Consider the following 22544-nt stretch of genomic DNA (forward strand, 5'->3'; position numbering starts at 1 on the left):
CATTTTGAATATTTTGTAAGAAAATGTTAATAAAATGTGTCTATATCATAATTGTAGAAAAATAAATATGAATAAAATAAATGAAAATTTATATATTAATTAGTTTGATAATTTAAAAATGAAATATATTTCTCGTAATTGCAAGGAATCTTAAATTTCGTTGTAATATCCAACGATCGACGTTCGATAAAAATAAATTGATTATTAAGAAGAAAAACTAGATAGTTGAAATAGTTCTCTAGAAATTTAAGAAAAATGATTTAAATTTTCTAAATGGGGAAAAACCCCACCATCGAAAGTTTTCTATTCGAAAAATAACGATTTTCACTCGTCGTCGCAGTACGTTGTCATTTGCCGCCATTGTAGTTGAAAATTAATACGCGCATATTATTTTCCCATAATTTTCCATGCAAGTAAGTCTCTTGGTTACGTTTAATTAGCTTGCTACCAGGAGTTCCACTTTCCTGCTAAATTGCATCAAGAAGTTCTCTGCTACACAATGTGCCTCCGACGTTTCGTGAACAAGAAGCGTCGAAACGAATGCGAGTTTGTGCTAACTTCGGTAGAGAAAAAAAAACACCGAAGAAAAAAGAGAAAGAAAAAAGATAGAAAGAAAGAGAGAAAGAAGAAAAAAGGTAGAATCGTTATATGGTCATTAACACAAACACAGATAACACAACATATTGACAAAATAATCAATTTGTGTCTCGGCACAATGTTACGATATTTATTTAATTATTTCTATGAAAATATTTTTCTTTTAAATATCCGATTTGATAATCTCGTTGATACGATGATTGGACAATCGAATGTTAATCTTTAAAATACCGATAATCAAATTACAATGACTTGACACAGAAAACTTATCCGTTAAGACGCAATAATAAATTTGTCACGATTCAAACGAGAAAGTTTTTAAAGGCTGTTTTCGTTATTTCCTATTGAAATGTGTGTTTAGTTAGTCTCTTTAAGAATACTAACTTCATCATTCTCTTATCGTTCATAATAGTTAATCGTAGTTTAAAGAAGAAGAAGAAGAAAAAAAGAAAGAGAGAAAAAAATTGAAATCAAAGTCTTTCGTGATAGGCCTGATGATGATGATGATCATCAAGGCCGAATAAATTTCATCATACACATACATACATACATACATATATATATATATATATATAAACTTTAATAATCGTGGTATCAAAGTTCGTAATTAACCGACAACCATTGATTACAAATTTGAAACGAAATATCAGTCAATTGATTAAATCGACATTATCATTGTCACATTGATGATAATTAAAAAAAAAACAAAAAAACAAAACATTAAATAAATAATAACGACAACAATTATATAAATATAATTCCTATTATAATAATTACTTATTTCATACGGGGAAACGAATACGAAGAGAAATATTTTTTGAATGGAAAACAAAGAAAAAAAAAAAAAAAAAGAAAGAGATTAGAAAAAGATTAGATTTGCACAATTTTACTTAAGCGCAGCGCATCGTCGTCGTTTTTTACTCCACCGTGCCAAATGATTATTCTATTCTTGCGTGAGCTTCTTGTAAAATATAACGACTACGACGACTACGACGAGGACGACGTAAATGTGCGATTGAGATACGAGAATGGCGCCACAGACGACACAACACAACCAACACACACACACACACACACACAAGAAAGACGACTCTACCTACGTACGACGACGAACAAGAGACGAAGTTTACTATTCTACACATATATACGATGATAAAAAATAAAAAAAGTAGTAGTAGTAGTAGAGAGAGAGAGGAAGGGTGGGGAGGGGGAGGGGAGGGGGTGGGGAACGGTCGATCGATAGAATCGATCTTTTCTCAGCATGCATTTTACTTCAGAAGCATCGTTGAGAGATACACACGCGACGATAAACCCCATCAATCGGAAGCAACGAACGCATACACGCAACGCAACACGTCACACACACACGTACATATGTGTGTGCGCGCGCGCGCGAGATTTATGAAGTGGTGTGGCGCCGCGAGAAGTCGCATCTCTCTCTCTTTCTTTCCCTCTCTCTCTCTTTTGCTCTCGTGCGCGCGCGTTCTGGCGGTCACGAGGTCACGACGATTCCCGATCGAAGTGTCCGAACTTTACCGAACAAAGGAACTGCAACTTCGGATGGTTATCTACGTAAATCGAGTCTGTTACGCGTCGTTAAGCGATAACGCGGTTAAAGCACTAATTTCTCACTGCTGGAACTCTTGATCGATTCGTAGAAATAATATATTGACCTTTCCCCCCACCCCCGCACCCTCCTCAACGTACTTCGTAACCCCTCCCTCCCCCCTGCCCCGCCATACTTTTTTTCTTTCCGCTCTTATACTCTAAAAATGCATCCCCGAAATAAAAATAATGCAACAGGTTCGAAAACGAAATGAGGAAGAAAAACCAGAGTATTTTTATTCTTTAGTATATATATATATATATATATATATATATTTGTGAAATTATTATCGTAATTGGAAGAGTTCAATAACACCGAGAGACAGGAGAGGTTCGCGTGAAAGGAACGTCGCCCCTCACTTTCTCCGAATCACTGATTTTACGTGCTATTACTATTATGCTATCTGTATTTTTGTATCGAACGCTTATAAGTAATAGTAATTAAATTTAGTCGTATCAAAATCGATCGATATTCAACTCATATTTATATATATATATATATGTAAAGAAATATTAAATAATTATCAATAAATAATATCATATTAATATTTCGACAGTAACTATGATTATTATTAACAGTGTATAATTAGAAAACACGTGTTAGTAAAATACATTCCAGAATAATTTAAAATTCACGCATTATTAACGTCGATTTAAAAAAAGAAAAAACAAAAACAAGTTTTTAGTTCAGTGCATATCAAAAGTAGTATATAAAACGTAATTTAGATGCATATTTCTTTGACACTTTCACGAATTCCCATTTACGACGAAAAAAAAAAAGAATAAGAGCACGAGCAGCAAGAGAGAGAAAGAGAGAGAGGGAAAGAGAGAGAGAGCAAGAAAAATACAAAAATACGAATATAAAAAGAGAACATCGAACGATCATCATCCGCTTATTTTGTGTTGGCCAAAGGCTGCCGCGTTTGCCATAAAGCTACATCAATACACGGCAATCACGCTAAGAGCAGATGTTATGCCCTCGCCAGGCTTGTGGCGTCTCGTCGATGCGCGGCTGAAGAAGAGTGGAAAGAGGTAACTAAAAAGTGGTGGGGGAAACGATCGGCTCGCGTCGCCGATACTCGGCAGCCGAAGTGCCTGCCTTGCCGCTGTTGGTCCGATGATACTACGCGCCAACAGCAGCAGCAGCAGCAGACTACTACTACTACTCTACTACTACACTACTACTACTACATCTACATAACATTTCATGGCACGTGTGCGTGTTTTTCTGTATGCGTGTTCACCGCTGCTACTACACTACTACTACTACTACTACTCCTGTTGCTGCTGCTGCTGCTGCTACCACGCGAGATGGTTCGTTAGTATACTCGCGGATTGGCTAGAAAGAGAAGGGGAATTTAGAGGGGGCAAGTGGCACGAGTAGAATGCGATGACGACGATGCGAGACCGATAGGACGATGAGAACGTTAAAGGGAAAAGAGAGGAGAGAGAGAGAGAGAGAAGGGAGGGGGAGTCGCGGTTTGATTCGATGTCGACGTCGACAGAACGCGACTTGGGACGTGCCTGTGGCGTCTACGGTGTAACTAGACGACGCCTGACGTCACACCTTCCACTAGCTAGTTACAAAACCATCTCTCTCTCTCTCATACCATCATACGTGTGTAGGTGTATGATAGGTTTTCTACTGTAAATCGTTGCCGATCGAACTGGACCAATCTTCTATCGTCTCATTTACGTTTTTACATATTTATATGTAATATAATGTTTTTTCTTTTTTTTTAATACAAATGTATTATAACTCTTTCAAATGCTAAGACATGATATTTGTTTCTAATAAGAAAGATATATTATTCTCTTACGTAAATGATGATAATAATCTATGGTTTTCTTAATACCTACTTACTTATAGTTACGTATATTATATCTCAAATGACGTTATGATTATTAACATGTAACGTTACTATTACTAAACGGATGTTACATATCCAGGACTATAGTATCATCATCTCGTTCTTTTCAATCCTATTCTATTGAATATCGGAGAGATGTAACGTGTTGTGTATTGAGAATATAATAAAGAACTCTTATCTCGTGTAAGTTCAAAGATCATTTCGGGGGAGGATGGAAAGAGAGTGATGGTGGGGAGAGGAGGTGATGGAAACCATCACGTCGAAGATGGAAAATTATTTCTAAACTGCCTTTTATATATATATTTTTTTTATATTTCGATTGGATAAAATTTTTCGTTGGTAATACGAATGAGAAAAATAAACCAGCCAACAACGGGGGGAGGAGGGGGTTATATTATCGAGATATCGATGATTTCGAGCAACGAGTACATTTTCTATGGGGGATATGTAAGTACATATATATATATATGCGTGTGTGTGTGTGTATGTATATATGTATACAACTACTTTCGATCTAGCATGGATCGTTTTACGCGAAGTACTAGTAAGGCTTGCTCGGCGCCTTTGTTCGGCATCCGAGGTCGATTCTCGTCGTCGTCGTCGTCTTTTCCGAGTATGAAGAATGCGTAAACCACTTTATGAAGAATCTTTGATGGGCGTTTATATATACCTGCTGTGTGTATATAATATATTATATATATATACACATATACGAGATATCTTAAAAATTTGATTGCTTTCAAGATTTTCTCAGTTGTCAGAGAGAAGGGGGGGGCCGGGGGGACAAAACAAGCAGAAATATTTTACTTCGAAATATTCGTGTGTGTATATAATATTATACCTGTAGTACGCGTTATACTCATACGTGTACCACGTAATACAAGGGGAGTTTCCAAACATTTGATTGTGTTCATCATTGATTTTTCCAAGTTATCAGGAAAACGAGATTTTACTTAATTCTCTCTCTCTCTCTCTCTTTCTTTCTTTCTTCTTGTTTTTCCTTATTTCTAAATTATTCTCCAATTTTTTTTATGATCATTGAATATGTTCGTTAAGTTTTTAGAAAATATATAATATATCGGAGGGGGGGAAAATTGTTAATAATGGTCCCATACTAATTTCGGTTCGAATTTTTAGCAATAAAAAAAGAATCAATCGAATAATATCGGTTCGAACGAAAGAAAGAAAGAAAAAGAGAAGTAGGAAAAAAAGAAATCTGTTTAAAAAGGCAAAGTGTGTATAAAGATAATAAACCAATGACGTTAATTTTAAACGTCGGTTTCATCCTACGAGAGAAGGATTTGTCCGTCACGTATATAAGTGTGACGTAACTCATGCGTCAATAATTATCATCTCGTAAGAAAAGATCTGACGTATAAAATAATATATATATAATAAAAACGTATTTCTTTTTTATTCTTTTCTATATTTTTTTTTTTTTTTTCAAGAAAAATATCATAAGCAATATATTATTTAAGCATATATGTACGTGGTATACGTGAGTTAGGCTAAAAAAAGTTTGTAGAAAGATTTTTAAAATTGATTAATTTTAATTACCGGAGTGACAGAGAGATTTATTTAAGTTGATATTTATTTTTGGATTATATAAAACTAAACGTCTATAAATTTGTTAAATCAAAATATACGAGCAATCTGTTTAGTCCTTTTTATCGTTGGAAAGATCGTATATATATCGTAAGCGTCTATCCTTTTCTATCTTTATCTTTCTCAAAGCCTATAATTGTCAGCATCGGCAACGGAGGGATCCTACTTTTATTTACATACACGCGAACAAACGTCAGAGAAGAGAAGAAGACATTCTCAAGACATTTTTTCCCCCTTACATCTTTTCCTTTTTCTTTTTCCTTTTTTTTATCGAAAGATTTATCCAAAACAAAGATTATTAAATTAATTCTTAAAATAATATAATTAGAAATAGTATCATAGAAAAGAAAAATATAAAACATATTATATACGTACTACTGTATTTAAAAATATAAAATTGATATAAGAAAAAAAAAAAAAATATTTCCAATTTAACGTAAGAAATCGGAAATAAAAAAGAATAAAAAAAGGAGAATTATATTTTCTACCTTGTTTAAGAAAGGTCAGTGACAGAGAAAGAAAAAGTAAGAAAACGTAATGTTACTTTCTCTTTCTCTCCAAAAGTATTCGTCTCTCTTAATCGGTCTGTCGTCCACTAAAGGAAGACGGAACACGTATTTCCCTCTCTCTCTCTCTCTCTCATTTTATTCGGGGTAAACGTACGCATGGAACGACGTCTTTATAAAACGCGTGCTTCTTCTTCCATCGGCTTTTCTGTTAGTGTGCTGGCCGCTATTTTCGTCAGCGGATTCACCGTGGAATGAGATCAGTGCGCTAAATTTACGATAGTTAGAGAGAAGAGAACACCCTTCTACTTCTACTACTTCTTCTTCTTCTCTTCGAGCTTAGCTGGAATGGCATAGAATGAAAGAAGAAAGAAAAAGAAAGAGAGAAAGAGTGAGAGATAGAAAGATAGTGATACGTTTATGGTAGCAACGGCACACCAACAACAACTCTCGGAAGAGCGCGATGGCGCTTTACTGAAAGCTCTGGGTCTTCGTCCCTGCGTTAAATAGTCCTTTCTCTACTATGTCTGTCTCTCTCTTACTTTTTCTTTTTCTCTATTTCTCTTTCTCACTCTCTCTCATTCGCTTGCTCCGTGCGAACACCTACCGCTGCGCACTCTAGCGAACAAACGCGAAGCTTTCTCTCTTTTTCTCTCACACACAGGATTTAGGAACACACACACACACTATATATATATATTTTATTCGTGCCTACCGAGTGAAAGTGTTTTGAAGAATTTAGAAAATATTTTTTAGTTTAAAAAGATACACCGAATTTGTTTGTAAGGGTTTACTCGTTCGTACGATTCCTTATAAAATAAAATTTAACGAAAATAAAAAAGAAAAAAAAGGAAGAAGCAAACGTTGCAGCTGTCGCCTATCGGGGTGGTGTGTGTATGTGTGCGTGCGTGTATACATTTGTATACCCTTCTTCTTCTTCTTCTGCTTCTTCTTCTTCTTCTTCCTCGTGGTAAAAAAATAAAAAGGGTTGGAACGCGTACATATGGAAGCAAGCAAAGCTTGTATTTCTATATGGCTTTTATCACTTACAGGGCTTCTGCATTAATATCGCGTAACGCGTGCTTACCCGCTCGCCTGCACCTGAATACCGATAATAACGAATATCTGCCTATATTTCGTACGTATTTATGTTCTTCAGGGTTTTGCCCGTGTATTTGCATTTTGCGGTTGTTTACGATTAATGCCGTATACGTCGAGTATATATACGTGTGTGTTTGTATATGCATTCATATGTATATATGCATGCACGAGAGAAGTTTCTCTGTGGATTTTTCGAGAAAATAGATTAACGAGAGAATGGGAATTATTAATATTATTTTCTTTTTGTATTGTCATAACCATGATTTTTCGACACCTTTCGTTATGTTAATTAATTTTATTTCAAATAAATTATTATTAATTGTGTATATATATATTAATTTATTTCAAATTATTATTATCTATCTTCGTTTTAAAATGTTTTTATTCGTTGTACATTTATTTCTTATTCTTATTGTCCCCCCCTTCAACGTTTGAATAAGATTTTGTCGTCAATGATTTGAATTACTTTTTTATTATAATAACAATAATAATTAATTATAATGTTGCAAGAGGATCAAAGAAATCAGTTTAAAGGATACGTAATACTTTTCGTTTACAACGTTGTAAGATAGAAGAAGAAGAAGAAGAAGAAGAAGAAGAAGCGCGTGTACTCGCGCTAATAGCTTTCGAAAGAAGGCGGGCCCAGAAACGCGTTCAGAGTTAAATACGCGCACGTGCGAGCCTAACGAAGCTGGGAGCACGTCGGGAACATATATGTATACATTACATATGCATCTATACGTGTGTGTGCGTACGCGTATATGTGTGTACGGGGAATAAGGGCTGGATCGATGCACCCGAGCGCTCGTGAATATATATGTACTAACTATTCCCATAATTATATCTGATCAAAAACGAAAATAATTCCTATATACTTGGTTCCAAATACTTTATTATTATTATTATTATTGTTTTATCATTTATTTATTTATTTTATTTTTTATTATTTAGTAACGCAACCCTGACGCATTTGTTCGTTCGAAGAACTCTCCCAATAAATTCGAGCTTCAGTTGTTTAATAAAAAGTCGAAAGGGCCCGGGGGGATTCGAACCCAGGATCTTTCGCATACCGAAAGAACGCTCTACCACTTGAGCCACGAAGACCTGTTTTATTTTATTTGATTTTATTTGCTAATACGAAGAAATTTTATCGAAAAATTTCAGACACGTTGAATGATATTTTTGTTTGTTTGTATTTTTACGAAACTAGAAAATAATCGTGTAATATATATTATTATTATTATTTCTTACAAACGTTAAAGAAATAATTGAAAAACAAAAATTGTACTCATCCACGTCGTCCAATGTAATAATAATGTGATAAATAAATCAAAAATCAAGATAAAAATAAACAAATTGGTAAATTTTGTCTATACAATATTCTTCGAAAGGGAATGTAACATTATACATATATATATATATATTTTTTGTTCTTCAATGCAAGTAAGCAAGAAAGGAATGAGAGTCCTGAAAGGTGGAGGAATCGTTGCACGTGAGTGCTCGCAACCGAGAGCCATGAAAATGCTGAGTGCAAACCGTGCGCGTGTGTGCGAGAGAAAGAAAGAAAGAAAGATAGATAAAGGAAAAGAAAAAGAGAGAGAAAGAGTGTGCGTATAAAATGTTGGCGTATGCAAAATATGGTAATGCGTGGAGAGTAGCCAGGGCGGATAAGTGAACCGTACGGCGCACGACTGAATATAATGTCGTCGATAGAACCAAACGATAAAGACAATCTTCGCGGATTAAAACGCCTCTGAGAGAAGAAGAAGAAAGAAATAATAAAAAAAAAAAGATACGAACATATAACCAACAATTTCTCTCTCCGAAGAGTGTGTAACCATGAATTCGATTAGAATGTTAACATGTTTCCTTTATCTACGATATATATATGCATAATACTAATTTTTTAATACTATACTAACATATCTAAAACACTATTTTGTTCATACCCCGATTTATATCTGATTTTTATTATTTATTATATTTTGTATATTATAATATTAAGTTTTGAACACGCGAGAAAGAATTTTTCTATTTTATTTTCTTTTTTTTTAAAATAATAAAAGTTAGTTCGACCGAAAAACTATGCCAAGCTGAAAACTTTTCAACCTCCGTTTACTTATATCGTAGAAAAATTAATCAAGTACATTCTTATTGGCGTGTAATACTATTAGGCCAGTCAACGCAGGCCAAAAACTGACCTTTTAGCTGATCGCTTCAAAATTTGACCTAAGGGTAAGTTGACGACGCTGAATCGAATGGTGCTAATTATAATAAGGTCAGCAACCGGCATCTTGGGGAAAAAGGGTAAAAAAGGGTAAAATATAGCCTTATCTTAGAATCTAGGCATTTAATCGAAAAAAGTTTCAAACAAAAGTTGTAGAGAATTGAAAAATACTAAAAAAATGTTCTATGAGTTATCTTCGTATTTTCAAAAATAAGCGCATAAAATTGGATTGAAGATGGGAAAAAATTGTAAGAGTGGGAGAAAGCAAGCTTATCCCTCCGTCGCGTTTTACACGCGAGCGAGCTAGTGTGCGTGCGAGCGTCCGTGTGCACTAATCACAAACGAAGGATCTTCGGCAATCTTCGGGACTCTCGGTCTTGAATGAAAGTGCGAGTGAGAGAACAAACCAATACTTCTCTCTTTTTATTTATCATGCGATAACGAGTATTATTGTCCTTGGCCATCGATTGTTGAGCCTTCTGATATTTCTCTTTTTATATTTTTTCTTTCGGTAGCAAGAATTTTACGTCTTGGCCATCGAGCGTCGAGCTTTTGTATACGAGTGCGAGTGAGAAAGAAAACCGATATTTCTCTCTTTCTATTTTTTCTTTCGGTAGCGAGAATTTTCGTTTTGGCCATCGTGCGTCGAGCGTTTTGTATATCTATATATCGGCGTATAAGCGCGGCATTTTTAAATCGAATCTTGATGCTTATGGCACGCCGTTTTTTATTTATTGTCAAAAATAATGAACCTTGAGTAAAAAAAAAATAATTCATTTTAACAGAAACTATTATTATTTAGTTGAGAGTAAAAATAATGAATTAATTTTGTGTCTCGCCATAAAATTAATTAGAATAATAATTGATATAAATTCTTTGCCTCACAAAAATTTATTTGTATATCAAATTGAATACGTATTCTCTTTAAGACGAAATTTAAAATTTAAATATTTTTCCTATTAAATTATGTATTTTATAAAATTTTAAATTACTGACTTTTTGTCTCGTAAAAATTTATTAGTGTATCAAATTAAATACATATTTGAAAAAGAAGAATTTTATATCCACACATAAAATTAATTCAAGATATATATGAAAGGATATTCTAAAACGTGGAATTTATTTTTTGTCTATACATAATTTTAATTCATTTTTATTATGTTATAAGAAAACAGTAATGCATTCTGATTCATCTTCGAAGTCTTAAGAATTGTACGAAAAAATTGAGCAATTATCAATTGGTGCGTTAGCGTAAGTAGTAACGTCTTCGCTTCTCGCGCTGGGTATTAACGTTCGATTCTTCGTGGGGGAATTATTTTTTTTATAAGTTTTTCTATCTTAGGTTATATAAATTATTTTTACATTTCCTAATTTCTAATTATATATAGAAAAAAAATTAAAATTATTACAAAAAAATTCAAAGCAATAAATTTTTTTACATCCTGCACAAATAAACGAAGTTTATTACTTAAATTACAAATTCATCCTGTAAATATCATCCTAAAAAATGTATCGTTTCGGCACGTTAAAAATTAATTTTTGTTATTTATTGGATATTATTTTATTTATAATTGGTAATTTTATTACTCGCGTAATAATGTTGATTTCTTAATAAAATTTATATCGTTAGTGCAAAATTTGAAAAAATCTGAGGTGAGACTCACTGATCGTCTCCTTGTTAAGGATAGAAAAACTTATAAAAAAATAATTCCCCCACGAAGAATCGAACGTTAATAAACCAGCGCGAGAAGCGAAGACGTTACTACTTACGCTAACGCACCACTTGACAATAGCTCAATTTATTTCGTACAATTCTTAAGACTTCGAAGATGAATCAGAATGCATTACTGTTTTCTTATAACATAATAAAAATGAATTAAAATTATGTATAGACAAAAAATAAATTCCACGTTTTTAGAATATCCTTTCATATATATCTTGAATTAATTTTATGTGTGGTTAAAATTCTTCTTTTTCAAATATGTATTTAATTTGATAACTAATAATTTTTACGAGACAAAAAGTCAGTAATTTAAAATTTTATAAAATACATAATTTAATAGGAAAAATATTTAAATTTTAAATTTCGTCTTAAAGAGAATACGTATTCAATTTGATACAAATAAATTTTTGTGAGGCAAAGAATTTATATCAATTAATTATTCTAATTAATTTTATGGCGAGACACAAAATTAATTCATTATTTTACTCTCAACTAAATAATAATAGTTTCTGTTAAAATGAATTATTTTTTTTTTACTCAAGGTTCATTATTTTTGACAATAAATAAAGAAACGGCGTGCCATAAGCATCAAGATTCGATTTAAAAATGCCGCGCTTATACGCCGATATATATAGATATACAAAACGCTCGACGCACGATGGCCAAGACGTAAAATTCTGGCTACCAAAGAAAAAATAGAAAGAGAGAAATATCGGTTTTCTTTCTCACTCGCACTCGTATACAAAACGCTCGACGCTCGATGGCCAAGACGTAAAATTCTTGCTACCGAAAGAAAAAATATAAAAAGAGAAATATCAGAAGGCTCAACAATCGATGGCCAAGGACAATAATACTCGTTATCGCATGATAAATAAAAAGAGAGAAGTATTGGTTTGTTCTCTCACTCGCACTTTCATTCAAGACCGAGAGTCCCGAAGATTGCCGAAGATCCTTCGTTTGTGATTAGTGCACACGGACGCTCGCACGCACACTAGCTCGCTCGCGTGTAAAACGCGACGGAGGGATAAGCTTGCTTTCTCCCACTCTTACAATTTTTTCCCATCTTCAATCCAATTTTATGCGCTTATTTTTGAAAATACGAAGATAACTCATAAAACATTTTTTTTATATTTTTCAATTCTCTACAACTTTTGTTTGAAACTTTTTTCGATTAAATGCCTAGATTCTAAGATAAGGCTATATTTTACCCTTTTTTACCCTTTTTCCCCAAGATGCCGGTTGCTGACCTTATTATAATTAGCACCATTCGATTCAGCGTCGTCAACTTACCCTTAGGTCAAATTTTGAAGCGATCAGCTAAAAGGTCAGTTTTTGGCCCGCGTTGACTGGCCTATATATATAACGTTTTTATTATTTAAATTAGATTAAAATTGATAAAATATGTTCTCTTTTTTTCCAATGATTATTTCTTTTACGTTATCTTAAATTCATATCGTACTTTATCATTGAGATTTGATAAACATAAGTTTATTATATATATAAATATAAAAAGTATTGAATATGATACAAACACATCTCTTTTGTATTTATCGATTAATGATAAGATAAACAAAAGTATAATATAAGTATTAATTAATCTATCTTGGTAAAAAGAAAAAAATCTTTTTATTCGGAGGGGGTTGGAAGAAAAACGGGCGCGGGAAGAGAGGGGGTGAAGTTTCGCGACTCTTACGAATTTTTGCGAACACGCGTGACTCGTCGTACAACGCGTAGGCGTTTTAAAATACCCGCTAAAAATAATTTCTACTCGGTTTTGCTGATCGCGAATAAGATTTGTTTTCTCTTATGCACACGTTCTCTCTCTTTCTCTCTCGTTTGTTTGATTTCTGCAATTTCATCCCTACAATCTATCCCTATTTGGAATATTAAATGTAATGAACGAGAAAAAAGAATTTAAAAATATAAAAAAAAGGGAAGAAAAGGGTAGGGGAGCGGTTTTATCAAGCTTGCCGAATTGGAAACGTGCCAACCGATCCATTTCTTGATGATCTCGTTCGAAATAGTTTAAAAACAATACTACTTCCTAAAACTGTATCGGAATAGTCTTCTTTCTATTTTTATTACACTCTCTTTTCCTCTTATTAGAGAATTTTTGTTAACCCTCTGTTACACGACAACATGTTTAATTGTATTTGTGAAAATTTCATTGAATTTTTTTTATATATATATTTTTTATTATAAGTAAACAATTAACAGGTTGAATGAATGCCACGCGTTATTTTTAAACACGATATTTGTTATATTATATTTTAACGCGTTTGTCATGTTAAAGGTTGAAATTTTATTATTAAAAAAAAAATAAAAAAAAGATAAGATATTAAGTTAGTAATTATGTGCAACGCATTTATTTTACTAGGGGATCACCCTAAGTGACCCCCATGGCATTCAACAACGCCTTGATTATTACTTTATAAATATGTATATGGCATTTAATGTATATGAATTATAGTATTATGCGATTATACTGTAAATATGTAAAAGTAATAAGTATTAAAAGTATGAGTATATAAATACGAGAAGAAGAAGAAGGGGGGGGTGGAGAGTCGAAGGGGTGGATTAAAAAGTTTGGAGTCTTAAAACAAAACATACCACCCTCACATAATACAAACGTTTCGAAAAAATGATTAATATTTAATTCAAATAGTATCATATTCTCTCTCTCTTTTTTTTAAATAAATAAATAAAATATACATTTGTTTCTATAGAAAAAAATTTACTTAACTTAAATTAACGTCAAACTAATACTAATTAATAAAATTGATAAAACAAATTATATAATATAAATAAATATAGTTTCGATTAAATTCAATTGGAAGAACGCATTAAAAATTGATATTTAAAAAAAAAAAAATTAGGATAATATACTAACGAAGAAAATTTGTATTTTATTATATATATATAAATATATGTGTGTGTGTGTGTATAATAAAATAATAATACGAAAATATATATATGTATAAACAACATCGCGGAAGTGTGAAAGAATCGCACGATTCTCTTCCACGATCGCGTCACGCCAATTGTCGCTAATTGGATTATTTTTCACGCGACCCTGGGAAGGTTCTACATGTATATATATAACGACACAACGACAGAGAAAGGATATATAGAGAGAAAGAGTGAGAAAGAGAGAGAGAGAGAGCAATTGCAGGCCATCGGAATGAAGAGGGGAAACGGAATGCCACGACCTTTCAATTTCGAACCAAGAGAAGAGGGTCGTGGATTTTCGCGAGAACATGCCTGCCTAGTGTAGTAGCTATTATAACGCTTGCTTTCTTCCCTATGACAGAATATACGAAGGGAGGAAGAGGGGGGAAGAAGGGAGAAAGATTGGTATACTACTACTACTACTAGTACTAGTTCGGTGAGTTTTACGAATATATATCAGATTTCTAGTGGAATACAAGAAACTCGATGAGAACATTTTTAATCGGCCCTTTTTTTTTCTTTTTTTTTCTTTTTTTTTAACCTTTCTTGACAATTATAATTATTATACGTATATATGTATATATATGTAAATTTGTAAAGGATTGTTCCTATAAATCAATTGACAAATAAATATTTATAAATATTTATAATTAAAAATATTATAAATGTTATGTATATGTTATAAATGTATATATAATGTATATATACTATATAATATAATATATACAATATACTATATAATATAATAAATGTATATGTATATATGTGTATGTTATAAATGTTAAATATATTACAAATATTTGTAAATGTTAAAATTAATATGAATAAAAATGGAAAAATATTAATTTCGTATTAAAGTAATTGATCGGGTGTACTTTTAAAGGGCTTACGTTAAATTTTCTTGTCTATTAACATAAGTTGCAACGAGTATGCAATATGTAAGCATGGATAGTTGTAAACGTTCACATTTGATTTCAAAAAAATTTACAAATAAATCGTAAAATATACTTTTTCTATTACATTTAATTACGTGTAACTCGTTGCAGTGTTATCTAAACGTACATAAAACATTTCATTCATATATGTATATATTATCTATATTATTAATTATATAAATAAGTTTATACATATAACGTAATAAAAAACTTTTGTTAAAAAAAAAAAATAAATAAAAATTGTATAAAAAAAGGTAAGAACAAAAGAAAAAAAATTAGAATGATCCTATACCTTTGAAAGTAAATGCTTAAAACGGAAGAAAGATAGGAGGGGGAGAGGAGAGGATGGGATGGTAATAGCTCGACATCTTCAACTTAAAAAATAAAGAAAGAAATATATAAAGAAAGGAAACTGAAGTAGTCCCCGACGATGATCGCGTAAAGCTGTAAGCTGATACGCCAGAGAAGATAACGATAAATATTCAACGGATAAAGTCGGAGTCGATAATCGATTGGTTTTCTTTTACTACACACACACCCATCGTCTAACATTCAAGAAAGTTATTCGAATGTCTCGTAAAAAAATTACGATTCCAAAAATTATTTCTTATTATTTGTATTATTATTCTATACTTTATCCCAAAAATAATGAAAATAAAAAAAGCAACAGCAGTAGCAGTAGCAAAAGAATTCATTTTTATACATTCAAATGTGGTAAAAAATTACGATTTCAAAAATTATTTTTAAAATTTAAATTTAATTTTTTTTATTTTTAAAATTATTATTTATATTTTAAAATTGATTTATTTTTAAAATTATTATTTATATTTTATTATTTATATTATTTTTTTGTTATTTTTAAAATTATTATTTATATTATTATTCCATACTTTACCCTAAAAATAATGAAAACAAAAAAACAGTAACAGTAACAGCAACAGTAACAGTAGCAAAAGAATTAATTTTTATACATTTAAATGTCGTACAAAAATTACGATTCCAAAAATTATTTGTATTATTATTCCATACTTTATCCTAAAAATAATGAAAACAAAAAAACAGTAACAGCAACAGTAGCAGCAGCAAAAGAATTAATTTTTATACATTCAAATGTCGTACAAAAATTACGATTCCAAAAATTATTTGTATTATTATTCCATACTTTATCCTAAAAATAATGAAAACAAAAAAACAGTAACAGCAATAGCAGTAGCAGTAGGAGTAAAAGAATTAATTTTGATACACTGAAAAAACACAAGTGTCGTAATAATGATCTTATTATCACGGTTGATCAATTCAACTTGGATTTCTGAATACGGTTTTAACACTTGGAAATTCTCGAAACGTTATAAGGCAAAATCAAAATGAAAAGCTTGATCCTGAACACTACGACGACGAGGATGCCGTTTAGCCGACGTTGATATTGGCCCTGCTCCAAACTCGTAACAATCACCTTGACGACAAGACTTTCTAGAACTTCTGACAGACTGCGATTAATTTGCATCTCGGTGATTCGAATATCACAATTATATATCCCTATATATATATATATAAAGATGTGTATATATGTGTGTGTGTGTAGGTGTTCATTCTGTCTTTCTCTTAATTCGATAAAACGTCACAATTAAATATCTATTCTACTTTGGTTAGACACGAATCTCGAAAGAAAATTCCTTTTCTTGTATCAACGTCATCAACACTCGGTTAGGGTTCTGTATATTTACATATAATGACTCATGAAAATGATCAGGATACATATACATACTAATAATGGCTTTCGAAAAACGTGAGTAATCTTTCTCTCTATATTGTTCAATTATTTATACTTTGAAAATATGACTAAGTGGGATCAAAGAAAAAGAAGGAAAAAGGAAACAAGAAAATAGAAATGATAAAGATCTAACGAAAATTTGTCGATTCGTATAATTAACTAATAATTGTCTGCAACATTTATTTTCATTTAGAATATATTTCTTCATTTTACGATGTATTATAACATATCTATAGATATGTTATTTTTCTTGCTGAAGTTGCGTTTAGCATTAGGTAATCTCTACGATCAAATATCCATTAGCCGTGTACACTCATTATCGATTATACCATACTCAACGTCGTATCTAGTGTCTACTACCAGCACACATCGTTTGTATTCTCTTCAACGTGAAAATGAAATCTTGAAATCTATAAATCTATATATATATATTTAAACATAATATTTAATTTATATATTATTAACGAATATATTTTTCTTTGTTCTATTATATCTTGTATTTTCCTTGTTTGAAACATCGATATACTGAAAAAGTTTAAAGGAAAAAACAATAAAGAATAGAAATTGTTTCTACACTCGTTATAATAGTTTAATACTTTCCTTGAAATATTTGATAAAAAGATAGAAGGAAAACACAAATTATTTTCTACATTTTATCGATCAGAAAAATCCACGTAAGCTTTAACGAAATTATAATATTATATACAATAATATATTTTTTATGATTTATTTTATAATGTAATTTAAATGTATATACGTGTGTGTGTGTGTAATGTGTTTAATCGTTAAAAACGTGAAAGAAAAGTAAACTTGAAAAATTAATCTAATTTCAAATCTCGTATCTCTGACTACTCGTTTTCTCGTTAATTCATATTTTACCGAATTATTTTTCAAAACAAATAATTAAAATATATATCAAATTCTTGTGGTATGCTTTCTCCGTTCAGTTATTTCTTGTAAGATTTAAATTTGACACGAGTTAACTGTATTATACAAATTAACGGTTACATATATATTATCCTGTTGTTTTATAAGTATCTCAAAAAAAGATATTTAGATAAATTTAATTAAAATAATATTTGATTATAGAAGAAAAAGAAGTAACCTTATTGTACAATCACGAGAGTACCGTTATATTTTTACAATACACACACACACATACATACATACAGACAGACAGAAACACACACACACACGAATTGCTAAACTCTTTTAAATATTAATCGTTTCATCGTAATACCCAGTATAACTTTCAGATCCGTTTTGGCGTCTCTCCAAACTAACTCGAATATTAATTCACGTATATCTGCTGCTACTGTTAGAAATAAAGAAAGAAAGAAAGAAAAAGAAAAAAATTCTATCTCTCTCTCTCTCTCTCTAATAATTAAGTTTTTAATTCAAAAAGATCATTGGACGAAAATAATTTATCTTACTAAGTATGCATCTATATCAAATGATGATTTTAAATAATATTTAAATAAATTATTATTAAATATATAAAAGCAGAGTATCCCCCCCCCCTTATATAATATTATTGCATGAAGTATCAATTGATCCCCACTTATTTTTTGAATAATATTTAAATAAATTATTATTAAATAAATATATACATAATATTCTGTAAGAATAACTAATATACAATTAAATACATAAAAACAGTATTTGTTATATAATATTATTGCATGATGTATTAATTGATCCCCACCTATTTTTTGAATAATATTTAAATAAATTATTATTAAATAAATATACATAATATTCTATAAGAATAACTAATATACAATTAAATACATAAAAACAGTATTTGTTATATAATATTATTGCATGATGTATCAATTGATTCCCTACTTATTTTTTGAATAATATTTAAATAAATTATTATTAAAAAATATATTTAATATTTCACGTAAGAATAACTAATATAAAATTAATACATAAAAACAGTATTTGTTATATAATATATTGCATGAAGTATCAATTGATCCCCACCTATTTTTTTTGAATAATATTTAAATAAATTATTAAATAAATATATACGTAATATTCTGTAAGAATAACTAATATACAATTAAATACATAAAAACAGTATTTGTTATATAATATTATTGCATGAAGTATCAATTGATCCCCACCTATTTTTTGAATAATATTTAAATAAATTATTATTAAATAAATATATATAATATTCTATAAGAATATCTAATATACATTTAAATATATAAAAGCAGAGTATTCCCCCCCCCTTATATAATATTATTGCATGATGTATCAATTGATCCCCACCTATTTTTTTGAATAATATTTAAATAAATTATTATTATAAATAAATATACACATAATATTTCACGTAAGAGAAATAACTACACAGTAACGATGATTTCTTCTCTTCTTTTTTTAATTTCGACGAAGATCGGAACGATCGTGGAAAAACGGAAGTAAAGAGGCGGAGGAAAAGGCGGAAGAGGAGGAGGAGGAAGAGGGTGAATGGGTGGGGTAAGGGAGAGGAAGAAGAGAATCTCTTTGGCAAGAAGAGGAAAAAGATGGTGTGTGCCTATGCCTGATATCTGTGTCTGTGTCTGTGTCTCTGGCTTGTTGTGTAGCTTGAAGACTACTTCGTGCGGCCCACTTTCTTTACTTTCACGCGGCCGCCGTTCGTTCTTCTTTCATCGCAGTGCTCGCCTGACTTCGTAACTCGACGAGTAGAGGAGGAGTATCAGAGTAAGAGGATGAGGTGGAAAGGGGTGTGCAAGGGTACGGGGTAGGGGGTGGGGTGGGGGAGGTGGAGGAACAGGAGAAAAAGAACCGCCAAAGATTATAGTGTTCTCTCTTGTGCACATACACACTTACATGTTCATGTATTTACGTGTACATACATATATACATACACATACACATACATGCATGAGCGTGCATGCAACTTCGGATAATTTCTAACGGGTTTTCCTTTTTTTCTTTTTATATATATATACATAGATACTTTATTCTCTGGTTTTCTTTTTGCAACATCGATGGATGGGTTGGTGGAAAATACTTTAGAGACCAAAGAAAAAGAAAAAAGGAACACAAAAAAAAATGTTTAGTAATTTTCTTAATACTTTTCCCTCTTGAAATATTTCAAACGTACGTAAAAAATGTACATGAATAAACGATTGAAAATCATTGAAAGAAAAATCAAATCGCAATATGCGTATTTATATTTTAATCGATTTGAAGTATTTTCACTCGTAAATGTTTTCTTTATCACCGATGTTAGATAGAAAAGATTCTACTTATTTTATTGACAATTCTAAAGTCCCGTTTGTGTTGATAACTATTCAACAGATACATGTACGTATCAGGGATAGATAGATGTATATATGTGTATATGTGTGTGTTTGTATGTTGCGTGTGATACGTAAATACTTTGTAAAGATTTATCGGTGAATGGTCACGTGACAAGAAAATGGCGTAACGAGTGTTAACTTTTTCTTCAACGAAGAGAGAGGATTTCATTACACTTCAAAACACGTCTTATCGATTATCTTGTTTTCGACTTAACCTTACTCGAATAGAAATTCGTTATCGTGTTCATGTACATACATACCATTATACTATTCTTGAATAATTCACGAGAAAAATATATTTCTATATAGAAAATATAAAGTAAAAAGAAAAAAAAAGAAAAAAAAAAAGATTTTAGAATGTAATATGTTTAACTATTGAATTAACATGTTTTATCATTTTTATAGATTTAACAAAGGAGGATTGTGATTGATTGATTGATCGACTATTATCTTGATTATTTAAACAACGTAATAAAAAAAAAAAAAAAATGAAAACAACAAAGTTTATTTATTCTATTACAAATGTTTGAATCATTCTATTTATCTCGTAGAAAAATTTCCGATGGGTTGGCCATCTTGATTTTTTTTATCGTAGCAATTTTATTCCACGACATTATTTTTATTAATTCCTTCAAAAAAAAAATTTACTTTTTCATCGTAAAGAAATATTAATTTTCTCTGAACCAACCTTTCACTTGGCCCACCAAATAAATTTGATTTGTCGAATTTATTGAAGTATTTGAAAAATAGTGAAAATCTTGTTTGGTTTCAAAGGTCGAACGAGTCTGTTCCTAGTTTGACATATGCACTAACGCACGATCGAAGCTTTCGCGTTAGGTTAACGAAGGGAACGGTTACGAGGGCCCAGAACTTCCCTTTCAACTTCGATATCGAATTCGTGTGAAGTTCAAGAACTGTCGTTATACGAACGCTCTCTCTAATACTAACACTAGTACATATATATATATATATATGTACCATGTTGAACGTTCTCCTACGTAAAATCAGTGTACATATAGTATAGATTTTCCGCAGAAAATTGTAGAGAAATTCTGCTTTCAATCGTGTATTTCTCGTTACAGTTTAAACACTCCTGATTGGCTCTTTCGAGAAAATTTCTTAATTATTCACTTTAATACACTAGATTTATTTTCTATCAATATAATAAAACTGTAGGAAGAGAGTCTTTAAACACATCGATCATTTTAAAAACCGATAGACTAAACATTATTATTTTCTATTTTTAAATAGAGATACCACAATAAACAAATTAATCTAAATCAATAAATCAAATCAAATAAAATAAATCTATGATTCATAGAATGCAATAAAATAACTGAATTTTTATAAAAATTGGATTACGAATATTCCGAAAATCGAACGTATAAAGAATAATAAGAACTAGATAAGAATAAGAAATGTATAAGCTGTTTTACGAGATAACAAAGATGACGTCAGAATTAACCAGGAGAAGAAGGAATCGGAGAGATTCTCTTTCGAGGAACACGAAAGATGAACGTGAAACACATATCTCGTACGCGTCATCTTGCTTACGTTCGATAAAAATAAAATTTCACACAACCGGACGTTCATACATACACATTTACATCTACCCACACACATCACATATTCACATGTACGCATGAAAGAAATAGTTATAATAATAATAATAATAATAATAATAATAATAATAATGTATACACAGATACGTGTCGGGGGGGGGGGGGGGGTTTCGCGTGCCTTACAACTTTATTATCGTGTTAAGTTTGACAAAGAAATAAGAACGCGTATAAAGATCAAAGGTAGCGTTTGAGAGAAAGCGAAAATTAGAGAAGAAAGATAAAGAGATATTGAAAGAGAGAGAGAGAGAGAGAGAGAGAACAAGAGAGTATGTATATGGGATTTACAAAGATCGCACGTTCCAGAGAAGGCCGATGCATAAAGCGTAGAAAATCGATAGCACCAGAGCAATTCGCCTAATGGCATTCCCTAAGCAGACGCTAGACGTGATAAATCGAATAGTGTTGAGTGATTTAGAGATATCTTCTAGTTAATACCAAATCAATGTATATAGGATATGTATCCTACGTAATAAACATGTAACGCAACACAATGTTACGCATAAAATCAGATAAAAAGTCTAAAAAATAAAAAAAAAAAAAAAAAAAAGAATAATAATAATAAAAAGAGAAATGAAAAATAAAGTAAAAGAAAATATTGATGAAGTATATTCATTATATTATACTTTCTCTCTCTCTCTCCACAAATAGATTTTTAATTATATCGAAAAGATTATTATTTCGAAATCCGATCGACTACATTGTTCATTTC

General features: G+C 31.0%; 1 protein-coding gene across 1 annotated transcript in view; it reads right to left on the reverse strand.

Annotated features, from left to right (window-relative positions):
- The window catches only part of LOC122524717, a 37104-nt gene that overhangs the window by 13097 nt on the left and 1463 nt on the right, over positions 1-22544 (reverse strand). The window lies entirely within an intron of this gene.

This window comes from Polistes fuscatus, unplaced genomic scaffold, assembly GCF_010416935.1.
Source record: "Polistes fuscatus isolate 324 unplaced genomic scaffold, CU_Pfus_HIC Scaffold8, whole genome shotgun sequence".
Lineage (NCBI taxonomy): Eukaryota > Metazoa > Arthropoda > Insecta > Hymenoptera > Vespidae > Polistes > Polistes fuscatus.